This window comes from Lygodium microphyllum, chromosome 10, assembly GCF_053477565.2.
Source record: "Lygodium microphyllum isolate KBCC chromosome 10, Lygodium_microphyllum_v1.1.10, whole genome shotgun sequence".
Classification (NCBI taxonomy): domain Eukaryota; kingdom Viridiplantae; phylum Streptophyta; class Polypodiopsida; order Schizaeales; family Lygodiaceae; genus Lygodium; species Lygodium microphyllum.
Window position 1 is genome coordinate 76284838 of NC_141144.1, and position 22260 is coordinate 76307097.

Below are 22260 nucleotides of genomic sequence, written 5' to 3' on the forward strand. Positions count from 1 at the left end.
AAGGAATAGGGGATTTTGAAGGTGGAACAAGCTCCATCAATGGAGTTGTTGAAGTTGAAGTAGAGCCCAATCTTAGTTGCATTCGCTCTCTTCGAGCAATCATGTTAGCTGCATCAGTAACATCTGTCCATGCAGTCTTGACTCTTGATTCGGAGGTAGCATCTTTTAGGCGATCAGCATGGGATCTGCAGCCCTAAGGAATAATTCAATCTTCTGACCTTCCATACTTTGTTGGTCTTTAGCATCAAGTTGTCCAAATTTATTTTCAAATTCATGGTATAGAGCTATTGCAGCTAAACCTTTGTTGGGTTTTTCAACCCATTCAGTGAAACTTTTCTTTGTCATAAGGCTAGAGTCTTCTAAGAAGAATTCTTCGCATAGGGATTTTTTGAATGTAGCCCAATCCGCAACTTGTTGGAAAATACCATGGATTCTTTCTTGAAGACCATGCTTGGCTAGTCTGGCAAAATAACAGCTCCATGCATGTTGCGATACACCAAAAAAGAGCATTTTCTCAACATACAAACGAATGAAAACATAGAAATTTTGACCATTAAATTGTTTTAATTCACGCCCAACTTCTTCTAGGGCCTTGATAGCTGTGGAATCAATCTTCTCTTCTTCTTGCCTTTGTTGTTGTTGTTGTAACATTTGGATTTGTTGTTGTTGAGTCTGTTGCAATATGCGCACCAATTGTTGTAGAGTATCTCTTGAAGAATAACCGATATTGGAGTTCTCTTACATCGACCTCCATGTCGGGTTCACCAATGTCGCAACGCGTAGGGTTGAAGGTCACCACAGGGGTTTGGAAAGAGAAGAATGTATGGGGGTTTAAGAGCTTAGACTCTAGAGATGGTAGAGATAAGAGAAGGGTTGAAGGTTCAAGCCAAGATCTTGAAGATAAGTGACAGTAGGGTGAAGGTGGATTCAAGGAGAGGAGTAGATGGAAGAGAAGTGGTTTGAAGAGATTGAAGATGTAGAAGAATACTTCAAAAAATAATTAGAAAATATAGAAGAATACTAACAGAGATGAAGCTTGTCAGTTTTTTTCAGCATTATGAGAAAATGTAACTCTAATAGACAAAAACGTGTACAAAATAATACCTTCCTCTAGGCTGCTCAGATCGCTAATCTGATCCTTGCAATGGCTTCGAAAGGGGGGTTAAATACAAGGACACCTGGTCAAAATCCTACCAGATCACTCCTTCTTCATCTCCCACTTTCGGAGTGTTGTTCACTGCTTGAAAACAGCGATCGCGCATCGCATAATTTTGCTAATCTCTCTTTTTACATAAAATCCTCTCAAATTAGCTGAAAGCTACATGCTTTCTTTTACATATCATCCTAATCTAGAAGTTGTCTATAGTTTTGTAGATTTTTTTTCAAGAGATAATATCTAAAATATTAAAAATTGACTAAAATCTAATATTTTTGAACCATGGACACTAACACTAATGTCTAAAATGGCATTGGCTCTCTAAATCTAAAAGCCACACTCTAGATTTTTTTTTACACAGTGTGCGCGTAGCGGCACGACACCGATTCGCCACCCAATTCGGAGGATTAGCCAATTTTACCAATTCCTTTGAATTCCCCAAAGATTAAGGAGGGAGTGGCTCAGTTTCCTCAAATATTGAGAGCTTCAAAGGTAGCTAAAGAAGACGATAAGAAATCAAGGAAATCCTTTGATGTGTGGGATGAGTTGGAGAGTTTACATTTGTCGATTAATTTAAGACAATTACTAGAAATTGCCCCTACTTGTAAAAGGGAGATCTATCGTAGACTAGTATGAAGAAGTGCAAAAAGGGGTAAATCTGTGACTGTTTCATCTTATGCGAAAACTGTTAAAGCGGATAAAAGTATTCAACCCGTAAGGATTGTGGATTTGTTCTTGGATCTAGGGGCTCTAGTTGTAGACATGGAAGTGATGAAGCATATGATATTCGGAGCTTAGTTGGATGGTGGGGCAGCAATGAATCTAATAACAGAGGAAACAATGCTTAAGTTAGGGTTAACCGATAAGAAGGAGATTACCACTATTGTTTTACGTTTAGCTAATCAACGAAGGGTCACACATTTAGGGCTTTTACATCAAATTCCAACTGTTATTGCTGCTTTGGAGTTTAGTAGTTATGCGACTTATTCAAGGAGCTACTTCTTATCCGATTCTTTTGGGTCTTGGCTATTGGAGTCTTGATGTGACCAAAGTTGGCATAGAGGTATCATAATGATAGGACCTAAGCACGATCGGGTGCAATTGCGAGTTGTAGCTAGGGAATTTTTGCATGAACCAACGGAGGAAAGCATAGATATGAATAGATCTGATGCCTCCATGACAGAGGAGGAATCAAATGAGAGCTCAGAGAGAGCAAAATTATGTGTGGTTATATAGAGATCTACGTCATTGAGCCTCATTAGATGGGGACAAGACTACACTTAATATGGTGTATTAAAAGAATGTTGCGAAACCTTTAGGAATGGGGGAATATTCTGCGCATTATTCTTTGGAAGACGACATTTATAGTGATATTGCCAATTGGTTGACTACTTCCGATAGTGCTTTATTTGATTTATTGGCAGTTTCTGTGGAGGAGGAAATATGGAGGATGAATGGGAAAGTTCTCTTCTTGATGTTGGAAGCTTAGTGAGGGAACATACAAATTCAATTGTTGATGAACGCAAGAGCAAGATCATTCTCAAGTTTTCTTTTTCGGGTATGATTCCCAAGTTGTGATACAAGCAGAAGAATTTGAAGATGAAATAGTGGAGATAGGCGAAGAGCCAATTATTGAAGAGCTAATACCAGTAATGGAAACCAATGGAATGTTGATAGAGGGTCTACGTGAGACCTTGGCTCCTATCCTGAGAAATGAGATTCCATTTGGGTTTGGTCAATTACCTTTGTCCATACAACAACTTTACTTCTATCTCACTGGAGATAGAAAAGTTCATGAATCCCATAGTAGCGGTTGTAGACCTTTTTAGTCCTCCTCTTGCAAGGAAGATAAGGATGATCCTTCGAATGGCAGAATTGTTTCATGTTATGCTACAATGATTGATTGGAAGGAAAAATGGGAAGATGAAATAAACCCCAACCAACAAGTAGTTGAGGTGTCTCAGGAAATGGTATCTTATTCAGTGGATATGCTGAATGATAAAATATTATATTATGAGAATGAAATTGTAGATGATAGTGCCCTTGTTCAACCATTGTTGAATAAAATTACTCAACTACAGATAGATAAAGCCACTGCAGAACGCGAGGCATTAAAAAAAAAGAGTTGGTTCCATCCTTACAGTCTTATTATGATGAAGAAATGAATCATTTAGAAGATATTGTGTTTCAAACCGAGAATTTTGCTGAGCAAATATTGCAAGAAAAGCAAAACCTAGAGCAAGTACAATCTCGATTAATGGATGAACTAACTATGTAGACTATCGTGATTAGTGCCTTGTAGGGGGGAATGAATTCAATATTAAAACATGAAAGAGTTGTGATACCCACTAATAGGGGGTAGGGGGTTACTAATGTCCCTTGGCTTTATCATCAACTCGATTGAGTAAATTACTTTGATAAAAGCATGTCTTTATGATCGACGATGGGACGTTCGTCTGTGCATGTAAATGGTGTGTGTAGTATAAAAAGGGTTTTACCTCATCCTAGTGAAAAGGTCAAGATTTCACAATTTATGGTGATGGGATTTAACTGCCTCTTTTAGGGTATGAACTAGTGGTTCCAACTAATTTTATTGAGCTTAAGAGGATTATTCATTATTTAGGTTGTCGTATACAGGGTGAAGTAAATGAAAATCTTCATTAGTTGATACTCAAGTTGAAACGGAAGACATGGAGGTGGACTTATCAAGATCAACAGTGCTTGAACATCATAATCAGATTTTATGATGTTATCGTCAGGAGTTGCATGATAAAAATAAAAGTAAGCATACAAGTATACAATATGGATCTAAGGATCGACAGTTATCCATGGGGGACCACGATGTGTTAGACCATTATATGGTGGAGATTACTAAGTTTTCACAATGGGAAGAGTCTTCCAAAGCACTAGTTGTGTATCAAACATATTTTAAACCTCCATCTCAACACTTATCATCTAATATCAATGATGGACAACCTATGGGAGTGAGTACTTATTGATTAACCTTCCGGGTCCATCGCAATACAATCACTCAAAACTATATGACCTAATAATATACCCTGTGGTACTCCAAAAACACACTTTGCTGGATTTAAGGAAACTCCTATACTTTCACAACATTGGAATACCTCTTCCGATCGATCAGCCATATTTTCATCATTGGCATGCACACAAAAGTCATCCAAAAAGACTTCCATCCACTTAATTAGAAAATCTTAAAAAATTGCCATCATTGCTCTCTGAAAAGTAGCAAGTGCATTACACAAACCAAATGGCATTACTTTATAGGCAAAAGTCCCCCATTCAATAGTAAAAGTAGTTTTGGGCTAATCTTCCGGGTTAATCAATTTTTTATTATAACCACTAAACCCATCCATAAAAGAGTATAGTTGATGTCATGCCACTCTATCTAATAATTGATCGGAGAAAGGCAAAGGAAAATGATCCTTACGAGTGTGCTTATTCAATGCACGATAATCCACACAAATGCGAATTTCATTAGAATTATTTTTGGGAACAATGACTATAAGTGAAACCTAGTCACTGTACGCAACAAGTTAGATAAAACCCACATCTAATCATTTAGAAATTTCACCGTGTACCTTATCTGCATAGTTAGGATTTGTGCGTCGTTGATGCTGACGTATAGGTCTGACACCTAGTTCAACATCAATATAATGTTGACACAATTCAGGTTTCATACCTTTCAAATCCGCGTAGCTCCAAGCAAACACATGTGCATATTTCTTAAGAACATTCTGTAATTTCTCCAAAGCAGCACCTTGCCAACTACCCAATAAGAGAAACTTATTTGGTGACACTTCAAAACGAGTTGTTTCAATTTTAGAATTGTGCACATAAGTTCTTTGAACCTTGTTAGGTTTAATAAGTGGTACCTCAACATATTTCTTCATTGATATTAGATGATATTAGATTGTCCGGAAGGTTAATCAATAAGTACTCATCTAATATTTCTTCATTGATATTAGATGATATTGATTAACCTATGGTACCTCAACACTTATTGATTAACCCGGAAGATTAGCCCAAAACTACTTTTACTATTGAATGGGGGACTTTTGCCTATAAAGTAATGCCATTTGGTTTGTGTAATGCACTTGCTACTTTTCAGAGAGCAATGATGGCAATTTTTTAAGATTTTCTAATTAAGTGGATGGAAGTCTTTTTGGATGACTTTTGTGTGCATGCCAATGATGAAAATATGGCTGATCGATCGGAAGAGGTATTCCAATGTTGTGAAAGTATAGGAGTTTCCTTAAATCCAGCAAAGTGTGTTTTTGGAGTACCACAGGGTATATTATTAGGTCATATAGTTTTGAGTGATTGTATTGCGATGGATATGGCTAAAGTACAAAAAAGTGCTAATTTACCCATGCCACAAAATTTGAAACAATTGCGTGGGTTTCTGGGTCATTTAAAATTTTATCGAATCATTTGTAGCAGTGGCTTCTCCCTTGGCTACTTTACTTAAGAAAAATCAACCTTATGATTGGGATTCAGTATGCCAAGCTGAATCTGAGAAATTAAAACTTCGGTTGGTGGAAGGACCAATTTTGGTTTTGCCGAATTAGTCTAAAGAGTTTCATATTCATGCCAATGCTTCCATGGATACAATAGGAGTGGTTCTATGCCAAGCAGATGATAAGAACATTGATCATCCAATTTATTTAATTTAAGTGACACCGAGAAAAACTATACCACAACTGAGAAAGAGTGTTTATGGATGGTGTTTGCTATTACCAAGTTTTGGCATTATTTGTTGGGCAATAAGTATATTTTTTATGTGGATCATGAGGCACTAAAATACTTATTGAATAAACTCGAGCTTAGTGGTCGAGTTACTTAGTGGATGTTGCTTTTTCAAGAATTTGATTTTGAAATTATTACTAGTGCGGGCCGATCCCATGTTCTTGTAGATCATATGTCTCAATTAATTACGGATGATACAGAGAAAGGTGTAGATGATGACTTGCCTGATGCTCAATTATTTGACGTCTCTACTACATTACCTTGATATGAGGATATTGGTAATTTTCTTAGTACGGCTAAGTATCCACCAACTGCACCTAGGCATGAACACCATAGTATTTTGTTGCAGTCATGCTTCTATGTTTTAATGTCGGGTTATTTATATAAATATTTTCCTCGTGAGGAGATTTATCGAAGGTGTGTTCATGAAGATGAGGTACCATAATTTTAACTACATTACATGATGAACCATGTGGGGGTCATTTTGTAGGAGATCTGACAGCACGGAAAGTCTTATTTGCTGGTTATTGGTGGCCTACCTTATACAAAGATGCATATGAACATTGTCGCAAGTGTGATAAATGTCAACGTACTAGGCAACCGACCAAGCACTTGGCCATGCCATTGACTCCTATATTGGCCTTGGCACCTTTTGAAAAATGGGGTATAGATTTTGTTGGTCCCATTGATCCACCTACATGATATCGTTCTAATCGTTATATTTTGGTGTGTACGGACTATGCCACTTAAAACTAATCAAGGCAAGGACATTGCTCTCTTTCTTTATGAGAACATTATTACTTGTTTTGGTTGCCCACTGGAATTAGTCAGTGATCGTGGATCTCATTTTTTAGAATAATTTAATTTCAGAATTGATGGATCTTTATAAGATTAAGCATCGTAAGTCTACCCTATATTATCCACATGCTAATGGTGTTGTAGAGGTTACCAATCGTGTTGTGATGGAAATTTTAACCAAAACAGTCACCGAGAATAGACGGGATTGGGATGAGTGCTTATCAGAAGCACTCTGGGCATATCAGACTGCTTATAAAGTCACAACTAATAACACACCTTTTAGTTTGGTTTACGGGACTGAAGCTGTATTTCCTATCGAATTGGAGGTTCCTACTTTATGCATGGCATTGTCTGATCGTCTTGGTGAGCGAAAAACTCGTACTAACCATCTGTGTAAGTTAGTTAAATTGGATGAGGATCCTATGTTCGCTTTGCAACGTATTGAAGCTCGTTACAAACGAAGGAAAGCCTAGCATGATAGACGTTTAAAGCTTAAGGATTTTGAGCAGAATGATTTAGTTCTATTGTATGATAGTCGTTATTATACTTTTCAAGGGAAACTTCGTATACAATGGTTAGGTCCCTTTCAAGTCAAAGAAGTGTATGATAATGGTTCAGTGGATATTCATGATTTAAAGGTAGTTCATGCACCTTTTCGTGTCAATGGTCTTCGTTTGAAACCTTTTCTAACTTAGTTGAATCATTTGAGTATGGATAAATGGTTTTTTAAATTGCTTTATTGCTTATTTTTTTTGTTTTGTTTTGTTTGGGTGGGGAAAATGATTTTTTATGGCATACATGTATGGAGATTTTATGGACGGATGCTCTGTGTCCTCGTCTTGATGATGATAGTCCTGACCCTGCTCATGCAGGCCCTTATAATATTCCACAATTTCAAACGCATGACATGTTCTTATATGCTCTGCGAGAGGGGAGGCCTGTTGTGGTACATCTTTTGTAGTTGTCTTTTGCTTGCCGTATCATCCACCATTTGATTGTAGGTCTTGTCAGAGGCATCTGTTGATTCGCGCTCAGTTATTGTGTTGGCAGTGTTGCACATATTTTTGACGCTATGGTACCACTACCATGTAGGATATGATAGGTCAAGATTTTACTAGTGTCTTTTCTCTTGAGCGTGGCGTTGGTCAGTTCAGGGTGGGTAGAGAGCAGCATGAATTTGCTCGATATCGATCTACTATCTACTACCTTACTCCATCTTACCATGATATGCAGACTATTGTTCCATGTCCATGTTGGGATTATATTTGTTGGTATATGGATGCGACTGAGGGGCATTCGTTAGATGCTTTACCAGTGGTCCTTATGCCTTACTATGATGATGATGCCTCAGTTCCACTCCATGACATATTGGAGACTTCTAGTGATGCACTTGATAGTGATTCTATGATCTCTGATGTTCCTATATTAGAGGTCATTCACGAGCATCCTATAGATGGTAGTTTAGGTGATTTGTTTGATTTTGATAGTGTTATTGATTTTGAATTAGGGTTACTATTTGCATTAGAGGATCTTAGGGAGTTTGAGGATTTCGGTTTAGGGTTGTTGTTTTCTTAGAGTTTTTTGTGTTTTTATCTTCTTTTCCCTTTTTACAAAAAAATAAAAATAAAAAACCAGACTTTCTGATGTTTTTGGGGTTTTACTTCTTAGCACACTTTAGGTTAGTTAGTCTTCACGATGTTAGGTAGTTAGTTGCACGCACGGTTCCTTTAGTGGTTCAAGTTTACGTTTCGGTTATTTGGCTAAGTGCTTGGTCTGAAATGCATGAGTTTTATTTATTTCTTGATTGAGCTAATTTGTTAACGGGTTAGTGGTTAGTGTTGGAGTTTTGTGTAGCTTGGGTATGTATTTCACTTTGAAGACCACTACCTCCTTATGTTAGCTATCTTTTGGCGCTTCATTGTTCAATTGTTATGCTAGGTGGTTTCATTACTTTTTCTTTATTAATTTTTGTTCTTTTGTACACACAGTGCTTTATGGAGTTATATCTTTTGAATGGCATGATTTCTTGTTTTACACTAATTAATTTAGGATTAGGAAAATTAAAAAACTAGGGTATTTGTATTCAGAGTGTTATAATAAGGGGAGAGATGTTTGTGCATAACTTAGTGAATTTCATAATATATGGTGTACTGATTAGGAATCTACTAGAGTATGTTCCCTTTCTTTATCACTCTGTAGCGATGTGGGGTAGTTGAGTAACAAGGTTCTCTCCACAAAATTTTGACTAAGAGTAGTGTGGAAGAGAGATGCTGAGCCGGTGAGTCTCTTTGCTTATCATTTGCCCCAGCAATGTGACTAGTATTATGCGCTAGATTCGATTCCTCGAGTGAAGTTGTTGAGTTGAAATGTTTGACCATTCAATTAAGTGATGCATTATTAGCCCTCTAGTTGATCCTTAAAAAAAAAAAACCTTAAAATCCAATCCAAATAACAAAGTTCGAAAGAGTCTATATATTTATTCTTCGAAAAGCAAGAAAGAAATAAAGAAAAAGGAAACAAAAGAAAAAAAAAGAAGCCTTGAGACTGCAGGGTTCTTGAAAAAAAAAAACAATACCAAAAGAAGATAACCATCGCCTCTGAGGTCCTGGTAGGCTGTAGGGATTTCCTTGACGGGTGCCTTGCGTCCGATGCCTTGCATCTCTTTGGGGTGGGGCCTTTTGGGTTGGAGAATCGATCTATATACTCTTCTGACTTAGAAAAAAAAAAACAAAAAACAAAATAAAAACCCACAACCACTTAGGATAGTTGGAAGTTAGGGACCATTCCCTGGTTGTTCTAGTATATCATGATGGGCTAGCAACTATACCATAGGAGTCCTATTTGGTGTTGTAGTATTAGCTTGCCTTGTTTGGGTTCTTTATTAGGTCTAAACCTTATCCGTAAGGCTATTTTTGAACCCCTATTTTTAGTAGGAAAGTAGTGTTTCGAGGGATTATTGTTGCTTAGTGGCTCTAGTTTGTTTCTTACTTGGTTTGGTATATGTTTTGGATGCCACTCAGTTATGCACTTTAATGAGATACGTGAGTTAGTGAGAGATGGTTCCATTATTTATCATTTTTATCTCTTTAATGGGCATATTTTATTCTCTTTTCGATGTCTACCAATCTTTTGTGTCTATTTTGCAGAGTTTGTAGCAGTGTTCGTGATCCTTGTTGTAGCTGTGCTTGCGGGGACGCTCGTGGCTTGGCGGGGGAGAGTAATTATTTTTCCCATGAGTTGTTGCTATTGGAGCTGTTATTGAAGACTAGAGCAGTTCGTAGGAGCTCACTGAAGCTAGTGAGGGAGGAATGATAACTCCTCATTTTGTGCCATTTTTACATTATTTTTGGCAAAACTAAAGAGTCTCGGCTCTATATTCTGTATTATTTATCATAAATTTTAATTAAAAATAGGGATGTAAAGCCATATCTAAGCAGTGTTGGGGGGAGGATTTAGAAGTTGAGAGTTAGGATATTTTTTAGTGGAAAATTTAGGGAACGGAAAAATATTAAGTGGTAGAAGGCGAATGCGGGAAATTTTTAAGTGGAAAGTGTAGACAAATTGGAGACGGGTATAATTTAGCATGCATACACAAATTTTGGGTTAAGAAGCTGTGGATTGGGGGGGGGGGACAATTTAGGTCTAGAGATGTGAAGAGATGCAAAAAGAAACTGATTCAAGTGGGAAATGGTCAATTTTTGAAAAAAGGTTGATCAAGAAGTTATGTAGTAGAGAGTGTCTTGTGAAGAGAGAGGTTGAGGGAAGAGAGGAGAACATACAAAAAATGGGCACCATCATGCAAGAAGATGCTAATGATTTCTCTGAATTCTCTCCCTCATTTCTAGCAATGGAAGGCTGCATTTGATCCCCTCTTGCATCTCCTTCAGCCTCATTCCACTCTTGGCAACGATTCTTTGGTATTGAGAGAGAGAATTTCTACAAGATTTAGAGAGGATTAGTGAATATTAGTGAGAGGAGTGGAAGATTAAGAAGTTTGTGATTTCTGGAAGTGAAGGGAGTGGAGGAGCAAGCACTAGCACTTTCGAATACGGTGGAACGACTCTAATTACTTGGTTAATAAAGTATGTTGGTTCTCATTGAAATTTGATTAAGAAATGGAAAGAATTGATGTTTTGTAATCATATGCATTTAGTTTCTGAAATGAAATGGCACAAAAGAAACAAATTTCTTGCATTAGATGCATTAAAATGATAAAGGAATGACTGAAATTAGGGTAAACATTATATTTTTTGACCTTAATGAGTGAAAATTAAGAATTTTACATGATGTTAATGAGAGATGAGTAAAAAAAAAAGTAAGAAAACATTAATAAGGACCTAAAAATGAAATCTCATAACCTGGAAATGAGTTTATGAGAGATGTAAGCATTTTAGTGCTAAAAATGGCTGTTTTTGACCCTAATTAGTGATAATTAAGAGTATTAATGAAATATTAGGGATGAAAACAAAAGAAAAAGTTGAGTTATGTGGTAATGCATTCACTCATGAAATCTTAGGTGAAATGGATATCTGGAATTTGAGTTGTTGAATTTTTAAGTGTGAAAATGGTAATTTTTGGGTATTTTTTAGTGATGATTAGTGAATATTAAGAGGACATGAAAGAATTTATGGTTGGAAACTATTATAACAACTATATGTATCATGATGGATGCGTGGTTAATTTGGGTTTGATGATTTATGTTTAGATATAAATTTTATGAATATTTTTACTTTTTTGGATTGTAACAATGGAAAATTAATGACTTTTGATAATGAATGAATTAAGAGATGAAGTAAAAAGAGAATGTAGTTTATTTCTTGTGTAAAACATGATCCTAGATTTTATTAAGAACGGATTCTGTTTGTAGGTACTTCTTTTGTAAAACGATGTTCACGATTGAAATGATAATTAATGGATATTAGGGTTTATATTAAAAGATTAACAGAGATTATGGATGAAATAAGAGTTTTAAAATAATATCTTTCTCTGATGTAAATTTTGAGTTTATTGAAGTTTATAATCTATGAGTTGTAGTTCAAACTGAGAGGTTAGATGGTAATGATAAGAGGATAGTAAATAAGTAAAGAAAGTTATTATTGGATGTAGGTTGAACTACAGAGATAAATGAAAGGATACTTTTATGTGGGCAATTTAGAAGTAACTAAAACATAATTGTCCATCCTAAAACCTTAATTAATACAATGGCTTCACACATAGTCATTTTGCCCAACTATTTGGGGCCTTCTTAGGGGGCCGTCACCTAGCTGCTTCATTAATATGTATGGTGCTGAGTCTTCGGTGTCTCGTGATAATGGCTCTAATCCGACTGTGGTGTGGCCTCCTCGGACATCATCCTGGTAGATGGGGTCATCATGCTCGACAAAGGGAAATGGCTTTATCCAATGTGACTCCACGCCGTGGCTTGTAAGGTGTTTGGCGGGGTGGCTCTGTCTGCTAGGCTGGTAGTGTCAGTAGGGTTGGCTCTGTAGAAGAAGTCTATCACTACTCTCTATGTGTGTCCCTTTGGATGAGCTGGCCTCTTGTCTCGCTGTAGTGCAGTTTGGTGCCTCTCGAGCTCTAGGAGGAAAAGACCTAGACATCTCTGGTCCTCGTACTCCATGACGTGACGAAGGGGTCCAAATCCATCACGGAAGAGGCAATGGTACTGTCCTCGAATGTCATAGTATAACTGTGCATCTGCATATGTAGCGCTCCTCTGTCTCAGGCTCTTGACCACAAAGCTAGCAAATCCTATCCTCTGCTAGGGTATTTGTCCATTTGCTTGTCTCCATCTAAAGCCTATGCGAGGAGGTGTGAATCTGTCCGATAGAAACCCGTACGCTATGGGAGAGATGGGTTTCCATACATACTGGCTAAATAGTGAAACATCATCAGAGAGACACAAGAAATGAATCCTGTAGAACTCCATCCTCGATCCTAGAGGGAGTGGTGGGTGGATCCGTGTCCAATCCTCAAGATATCAACTCTTTTCCTCCTGGAGCTCGAGAGGAGCCAAACTGCACTACAACAAGACATGAGGCATCTTTGGTCATCATACTCCATGATGTGATGAAGGGTCCAAATCCATCACAGAAGAGGCAGTGGTACCGTCCTCGTATGTTGTAGTATATTTTGCATCTGCATATGTAGCGCTCCTTCGTCTCAAGCTCTCGACCGCAAATCTAGCAAGTCCTATCCTTTGCTAGGGTATTTGTCCATTTGCTTGTCTCCATCTGAAGCCTATGTGAGGAGGTGCGAATCTGTCCGATAGCAACCCGTACGCTATGGGAGAGATGGGTGTCCATATATATTGGCTGAATAGTGAAACCATCATCAGAGAGACTGAAGAAATGACTTCTATAGAACTCCATCCTCGATCCTAGAGGGATTGGTGGGTGGATCCATGTCCTTACTGTCTCAATCCTCAAGATATCAACTCTTTCCTCTTGAAGCTCGAGAGGTGCCAAACTGCACTACAGTGAGACATGAGGCATCTCTGGTCCTCATACTCCATGACGTGATGAAGGGGTCCAAATCCATCATGGAAGAGGCAGTGGTACCGTCCTCGTATGTCATAGTATACTGTGCATCTGCATATGTAGCGCTCCTCCATCTTAGGCTCTCGAACACAAATCTAGTAAGTCCTATCCTTTGCTAGGGTATTTGTCCATTTGCCTGTCTCCATCTGAAGCCTATGTGAGGAGGTGCGAATTCGTCTGATAGTAACCCGTATGCTATGGGAGAGATGGGTGTCCATATATACTGGATGAATAGTGAAACCATCATCAGAGAGACACAAGAAATGACTTCTGTAGAACTCCATCCTCGATCCTAGAGGGAGTGGTGGGTGGATCCATATCCTTGCTATCTCAATCCTCAAGATATCAACCCTTTTCCTCCTGGAGCTCGAGAGGTGCCAAATTGCACTACAGCGAGACATGAGACATCTCTGGTCCTTGTACTCCATGACGTGACGAAGGGGTCCAAATCCATCACGGAAGAGACAGTGGTATTGTCCTTGTTTGTCATAGTATACTGTGCATCTGTGTTTGTAGTGCTCCTCAGTCTCAAGCTCTCAACCACAAAGCTAGCAAGTCCTATCCTCTGCTAGGGTAATTTGTCCATTTGCTTGTCTCCATCTAAAGCCTAGAGGTGCGAAGTTGTCCGATAGCAACCCATACGCTATGGGAGAGATGGGTGTCCATATATATTGGTTGAATAGTGAAACCATCTTGAGAGAGACACAAGAAACGACTCATGTAGAACTCCATCCTCGATCCTAGAGGGAGTGGTGGGTGGATCCATGTCCTTGCTGTCTCAATCCTCAAGATATCAACTCTTTTCCTCATGGAGCTCAAGAGGTGCCAAACTGCACTATAGTGAGACATGAGGTTCCATGACATGATGAAGGGGTCCGAATCCATCATAGAAGAGGCAGTGGTACGGTCCTCGTATGTTATAGTATACAGTGCATCTGTATATGTAGTGCTCCTCTGTCTCAGGCTCTTGACCACAAAGCTAGCAAGTCCTATCCTTTGCTAGGGTAATTTTCCCATTTTCCTGTCTCCATCTGAAGCCTATATGAGGAGGTGCGAATCTGTCTGATAGCAACCCCTACGCTATGGGGAGAGATGGGTGTCTATATATACTGGTTGAATAGTGAAACCTGAAACCATCATTAGAGAGACACAAGAAATGACTCTTGTAGAGCTCCATCCTCGATCCTAGAGGGAGTGGTGGGTGGATCCATGTCCTTGCTATCTCAATCCTCAAGATATCAACTCCTTTCCTCCTGAAGCTCGAGAGGTGCCAAACTGTACTACAACGAGACATGAGGCATCTCTGGTCCTCGTACTCCATGATGTGATGAAGGGGTCCAAATCCATCACGGATGAGGTAGTGGTACCATCCTCATATGTCATAGTATACTATGCATCTGCATATGTAGTGCTCTCTGTCTGAGGCTCTCGACCACAAAGTTAGCAAGTCCTATCCTCTGCTAGGGTATTGTCCATTTGCCTATCTCCATCTGAAGCCTATGTGAGGATGTACAAATTTGTCCGATACCAACCCGTACGCTATGGGAGAGATGGTTGCCCATATATACAGGTTGAATAGTGAAATCATCATCAGAGAGACAAAATAAATGTCTCCTGTAGAACTCCATCCTTGATCCTAGAGGGAGTGGTGGGTGGATCCATGTCTTTGCTGTCTCAATCCTCAAGATATTAACTCTTTTTCTCCTAGAGCTTGAGAGGTGCCAAACTGCACTACACCGAGATATGAGGCATCTTTGGTCCTCGTACTCCATGATGTGACGAACGGGTCCAAATCCATCATGGAAGAGGCACTGGTACCATCCTCGTATGCCATAATAGACTGTGCATATGCATATGTAGTGCTCCTCCATCTCAGATTATCGACCACAAAGCTTGCAAGTCCTATCCTCTGCTAGGTTATTTGTCCATCTGCATGTCTCTATCTGAAGCCTATGTGAGGAGGTGCAAATCTGTCCGATAGCAAGCCTTACGCTATGGGAGAGATGGGTGTCCATATATACTGGCTAAATAGTGAAACCATCATCAGAGACACACAAGAAATCACTCTTGTAGAACTCCATCCTCGATCCTAGAGGGAGTGGTGGGTGGATCCATGTCCTTGTTGTCTCAATCCTCAAGATATCAACTCTTTTCCTCCTGGAGCTCGAGAGGTGCCAAATTGCACTACAACAAGACATGAGGCATCTTTGGTCCTCCTACTCCATGATGTGACTAAGGGGTCCAAATCCATCACGGAAGAGGCAGTGGTACTGTCCTCGTATGTCATAGTATACTGTGCATCTGCATATGTATAGTGCTCCTCCATCTCAGGCTCTTGACCACAAAGCTAGCAAGTCCTATCCTCCACTAGGGTATTTGTCGATTTGCTTGTCTCCATTTGAAGCCTATGTGAGGAGGTGTGAATCTCTTTGATAGCAGCTCGTATGCTATTGGAGAGATGGGTGTCCATATATACTAGCTGAATAGTGAAACCATAATCAAAGAGACACAAGAAAAGACTCCTGTAGAACTCCATCCTCGATCCTAGAGGGAGTGGTGGGTGGATCCATGTCTTTGCTGTCTCAATCCTCAAGATATCAACCCTTTTCCTCCTGGAGCTCAAGAGGTGCCAAATTGCACTACATCGAGACATGAGGCATCTCTAGTCCTCGTAGTCCATGTCATGACAAAGGGGTCCAAATCCATCATGGAAGAGATAGTGGTACTATCCTTGTATGTCATAGTATATTGTGCATCTGTGTTTGTAGTGCTCCTCTGTGTCAGGCTCTCGACCACAAAGCTAGCAAGTCCTATCCTCTGCTAGGGTAATTTGTCCATTTTCCTGTCTCCATCTGAAGCCTATGTGAGGAGGTGCGAATCTATCCGATAGCAGCCTGTACACTATGGGAGAGATGGGTGTCCATATATACTAGCTGAATAGTGAAACCATCATCAGAGAGACTGAGGAAATGAATCATGTAGAACTCCATCCTTGATCCTAGAGGGAGTGGTGGGGGGATCCATGTCCTTGTTGTCTCAATCCTCAAGATATCAACTCTTTTCCTCCTGGAGCTCGAGAGGTGCCAAACTGCACTACAACGAGACATGAGGCATCTCTGGTCCTCGTACTCTTCCATGACGTGACGAAGGGGTCCAAATCCATCACGGAAGAGGCAGTGGTACCATCCTTGTATGTCATAATATACTATGCATCTGCATATGTAGTGCTCTTCCTTCTGAGGCTCTTGACCACAAAGCTAGCAAGTCCTGCCCTCTACTAGGGTAATTTGTCCATTTGCCTGTCTCCATCTGAAGCCTATGTGAGGAGGTGCGAATTTGTTCGATAGCAACCCCTACGCTATGGGATAGATGGGTGTCCATATATACTGGCTGAATAGTGAAACCATCATTAGAGAGACACAAGAAATGACTCATGTGAAGCTCCATCCTTCCGCAATCCTCAAGATATCAACTCTTTTCCTCCTGGAGCTCAAGAGGTGCCAAATTGCACTACAACGAGACATGAGGCATCTTTGGTCCTCGTACTCCATGACATGAAGAAGGGGTTCAAATCCATCACGGAAGAGGTAGTGGTACCATCCTCCTATGTCATAGTATATTGTGCATCTGCATATGTAGTGCTCCTCCGTCTCAGGCTCTTGACCACAAAGCTAGCAAGTACTATCCTTTGCTAGGGTAATTTATCCATTTTCCTGTCTCCATCTGAAGCCTATGTGAGGAGGTGCGAATCTGTCCAATAGCAACCCATACACTATGGGAGAGATGGGTGTCCATATATGCTAGCCGAATAGTGAAACCATCATCAGAGAGACACAAGAAATGACTCTTGTAGAACTCCATCCTCGATCCTAGAGGGACTGGTGGGTGGATCCATATCCTTGCTCTCTCAATCCTCAGGATATCAACTCTGATCACCTGGTTCAGCTTTGATCGGCTCACAGAAAGTGTAGGGTAGTCAAGGCTATAATCCAAAGGTGGAAGACAATCAATATCCAAACCATGTAGGCTCATCCGAATAGCCATCTGTGAAAACCAACAGTTCTTCTCACCTCATCCTGCAGTTGTCTAGATGAGGTTAGTGCCGATCTAGAGTATCTATGGCGTGGAAGTTCCCATAGTCTGTGCCAAAAGGTCACTACCCTGAAGAGTGAGTCTGTAACTATAGGTGTTGACCCTAGCTCTGCTTTGACAATGGGATGTGGGGTGGATGGCTTACTCCTAATCATGCGTGCTATCATCATGTTCAAAGCATCTCAAAATTTCATGTCCTTGTGATAGACCTCCTTGAAATCCTTGCAATTGTCATGGATTGCATTGCATCATGCCAAAGGAAAAGCATATTGCATTGGAATTTTCATAAGGTATCATAGTCACAACATCAGCCACTGTTGTCTAACCATGCCACATGCTTCAAACCTGCTGAAATTTTCTAGTGAGCATAAACATGACATAAATTTGTAAAACTATCTAGAACTGTTCCTAGAAACCCATTGGATGCATCCATAGCTCATGTTTCTTAACTATCTTGATCCTACAACCATAGTTCAGTATAAACCATAGCTGAAACTGTCAATGAAATTCACTAATATGCTAATGTCCATGGAAACGGCTGTAAACCATTGAAAATTAAGCATGAAGTGCTAATAAACTGATCACTTTGCTAATTTGGAAATTGATCACAAATTGCTGCAAATGTGATCCTAAAGTGATCAAAGAGTGATTACAAGAACTGATCAGTAGTTGATGCCAAAACTGATGCAAAACAGATCCCAAAAGTGTCCATAAACAGTTCTCAAATTGATTTAATTTTGAGGTGAAAGTAATTAGAATTTAATGTTGAAAATGAGGCAAAAACTCATGCCAAACTGATCATAGACTAGTTCCAAACTGATGCAAAAGTATAGTCTCAGAGGCGTGATGGCAACCATACTCATCAACATACATCTCATAATGACTAGTACATTGACCCATCTTAGACATACTATCAACACAATACCTTGGATGTATGTTGAATATATGTGAGATCCACTGCATATGTGAGTTGTCTCTTGTTCGACGTGTGGAAGTGCTACTTGCCCCTTGAGCATCAATCATAAATGATCCAAACCCTTGCTTTGCTGAACGTGACTGAGCCTGAATGGAAGTCAACTCTAATTGAAAGACATCAAGGTAAAGTTGCCACAACAGAGGATGATTTGCTAAGTCATTCTCTTCCATCTATTTTGGATTCATTGGTGAATAATTATGAAACTTCAATAGATATCTCCTAGAGACTTTTACCTTTGACCTTTCTTTCCTTGTGTGCAAAGATATTCTCAAGTATAAAGATCTCATCTAGCTCCTCAACCTTAGGCTAAATTTCAATAGATACATCCTCTCGCACATCTCCACGAAAATACCTCAACAAATTGACATGAATAGCATTGTGTATCCACCAATATGGAGGTGATTTCAGCTGATATGCCACATTGCTAATTTTTTCCAACACCTGGAAGAGCCCATAGTATGTCATACTAAATTTCAGATACACCTTCTCTCTTCCTTTCATCTCTTTCAGTCTTACCTTTTCAAAATGCAACAATACATAATTGCCCTATGTAAACTGCAAAGCACGTTTATGGCAATCAATTGTGTTCTTTTGCTTTTCATGTGACCTTTGAAGTGTATATTTTATATTTGCATAGGCTACATCCAAGTTTTCCACATATCGATCAGCCTCAAAGATCTCATTCTTAGTTTACAAGATAGGTCATATCTTCTTGCCAACCTTAATGGCCTCCAATGGAGCTATGCACCGTGTTGTTGTATGCAAACTCAACCAATGGCAAATACTGCTCCCAGTGTATCTTGTGGTTTGAAATATAGCACCTCAAAAGATCCAACACTGTGAAATTTGCTTTCTCATAGTGATTATCTGTCTGTGGATGAAAGGATGATGAGAATTTCAGCATGGTATCCATATTTTCAAACAACCCCTTCCAAAATGGTCTCGATCACCAATGATGGACTCTATTATACCATGATACTTAAAGATGGGCTACAAAAACTCTTTATTTTCTTCGTTATCAGAATGAAGTAGGCTTGTTTGCTAAACCTGTAAATGATAGTCCATATCCCATCATTCCCTATAGGTGTCCTAGGAAGCTCAAAAATAAAATCCATTAGGATGCTTTGCCAAGGCATATTTGGAATAGGCAAGGGTTGCAACAAGCTAGGTATCTTTTGCCTATTATACTTCACCTCTTGACATATGATGCATGTCCTGACAAATTTCTCTATATCATGCCTCAAAGTTGGCCAATAAAATAAATGCTACACTGCCTTAATTGTGGCATTAATACCTGTGTGTCTTGCACACGGAGGAGCATGACTTTCATTTGTAACTTTGGGCCTCAATTGGTTTGTGACACCTGGTTGTCCATGTGTCATGGGGATGCAAATTTTTGAGATGCTTTAATATTGTTGATAAATTTTGATTAATTTATTAATCAAATGTGCAAGGTTATTTAGCACATGTGATTTACATGGCAGTTATTTCATGGTAATAGGCCAAGGAGCTTAAGGATGTAGTGGGTGTTAGAGGCAAAAGTTGTGATAAGTTATGCCAGCTAGGCTTTGGGGGGTCAGTTGGTGTCAGCTTTGACCATAGGATAGTTATTTGGCCAATAATAAGTGTCAATTGTGACACTAGGGACTAGCATTAATTAATTAATTAATGCCATTCTAAGGGTCAACAAGGTTGGGGACCACTCGAGGTTGCAAATGGCCTAGCCAATTGAATTATGGATAGGCACATTTAATTTTGGGCAGGGTCAGAAGGGCTGGATTTAATTTTTAGGATTATTTAATTTTAAAAATTAATTAAATGGTTGGATAACACTGAAAAATGGGTTTAGAAGGCTGCCACTGTTGGCGAAAATGCCCATGCAAATTGAGAAAACGTTTTTGGGGGTTGGGTCTTAGCCATTCAATTAGTTTTTACAAAGAGAGTTGTTGGTCCATTTTCTAATTAGAGAACACCAATTTGTTGTAGAAGATAGCCATGTGGGGCCTCAATAGGCAGGAAACAGTAAGGAGTCACCTTCGAAGGGCTGGCAACAACATTGCCGATCAAGTGACAGCATTTTGGAGGTGTTTGGCAATAGATGACTACATTAAATGCTGGTTGGAGCATGCAACAAGCAAAATTTAGGGTTTTCTTGTGAACAAAATCAGATTTCTCTCTCATCTTGGCTTTTCCTCACCTTCTCCAACCCCTTTCTCAAGAGATCTCAACACTTCTCAACCATTTTGAGCTGATCTTAGCCAAATTTGGTGGACAGCAAAGAGATCTCTATTATAACCCCTAAATTTCTACAAAAATTAGGGTTTGATAGCCACCTCGGGACCCATGTCAACTGGTGAAGACATCGTACACTGAATTCATCACGTGAAATTTGTGTAATTGTCAGGGAATTTAGATGCCAGCCCATTTATTGTAATTTGGGGTAGCATTTGGCTAGTTGGTGGTTCCATTTGTGCAAGTCCTGGGTGAATAAGCAAGGGCAATTGGGCCGAATTGATTGATTGTTGCTACAACAGAGAGGTTTCTGGAACAACAAAGGAGATTGTACATCTCAGCTTGTACTCATTCCATTATCAATCAAGTTATATAAATATTGAAAGAAGGACCACTTTTAGGGCCAATAGGGTGTCCAATGTTCGAGATTATTAAGGTAATTTGTGCATTTTAAGTTATGTTCATTTGCTGATTGCTGTATTTAAGTGCTTAATAAGGGAATTACCACCCTTTCCAAGAAGGAAGGTTGGTTTCACCATGCATCATCAAAAATCCATCTTTAAGCACAAACTGCTCAACCTCTGGCCATTGCAAAGCTTATGATAAACCATGGATTGAAATTTGCGGCTTATATGACAATGCATTAGCCATAACATTCTGTTTACCATTAATATGTACAATCTGAAAATGAAACATAAAGAGAAAATTTTCCAATGTCATATGTTTCTTAGACAACTTTGGATGCGTCAAAAAGTACCTCAAGGTCTGATGGTATGTTTGCACTATAAAATCAGCCCCTAACAAATAATGTTTCCACGTAGACATTGCATGAATTACAAAAAATAACTCTTTCTCATAGATCTGCAAATTATTCTCTACACTGTGGAGAATTGGGCTCTCATAAACCACAGCTCGGCCATCTTGCATAAGAACATGCCCAATGCTGTTACCACATGCATCACACTGAACCACGAATGACTTCGTTGATCGGGAAACACAAGCACATGATGTGAAGTCATCTTTTCCTTTAACTTTTCAAATGCTGAAATTTCCATTGGTGTCCATCTAAATGATACATCTTTGCCTTGTTGGGGTTTGGGATTTATTTGGAGTACGACATACTCACTTGCTAAGTATCTTTGCCTCAATCCTTGAGACATGAGAGTTTGGGGTACAATTTTCATTCGTGCATGATTGGTTTGTTGCAGGAGCATTGTATATTCGGTTATTCATCCATATTTCCATTATGTTCATTGTCTGTGAGTTACCCTAACCCTAATTGTGTTTTGTTGAGATTATGCTTTGTTGTACATTTTCATTTATGTTTTTGCGTTAGTGTATTTCTTTAGATGGTATCACAGCAAGGTTTTTTAATATGAATCCTTGGCCTTTGATTTAAAAGCCCTTCACAAAAAGCAAGAACAAGAGGAGGGCAAGATGACTTTGAACATAGCTTCACCATGGTGTCATGATGCTCCTGAGCCTAACACATTGAGACACAAGATAGAGTGGGCTTCATTGCTCACTCCTCCTTCTGACACGATCGAATAGTCTTTGGACTACCATGGAGTCCATCAGACTATGTGAGATCTCATGAGAGGAATGTGATCTCATCATCATGTATAGAGCTCAACACAGTAGATTGAAGATAAATTTGAGTTTTTTCCTTTAGATTCGGTGGAGTGGTCTAATGATTT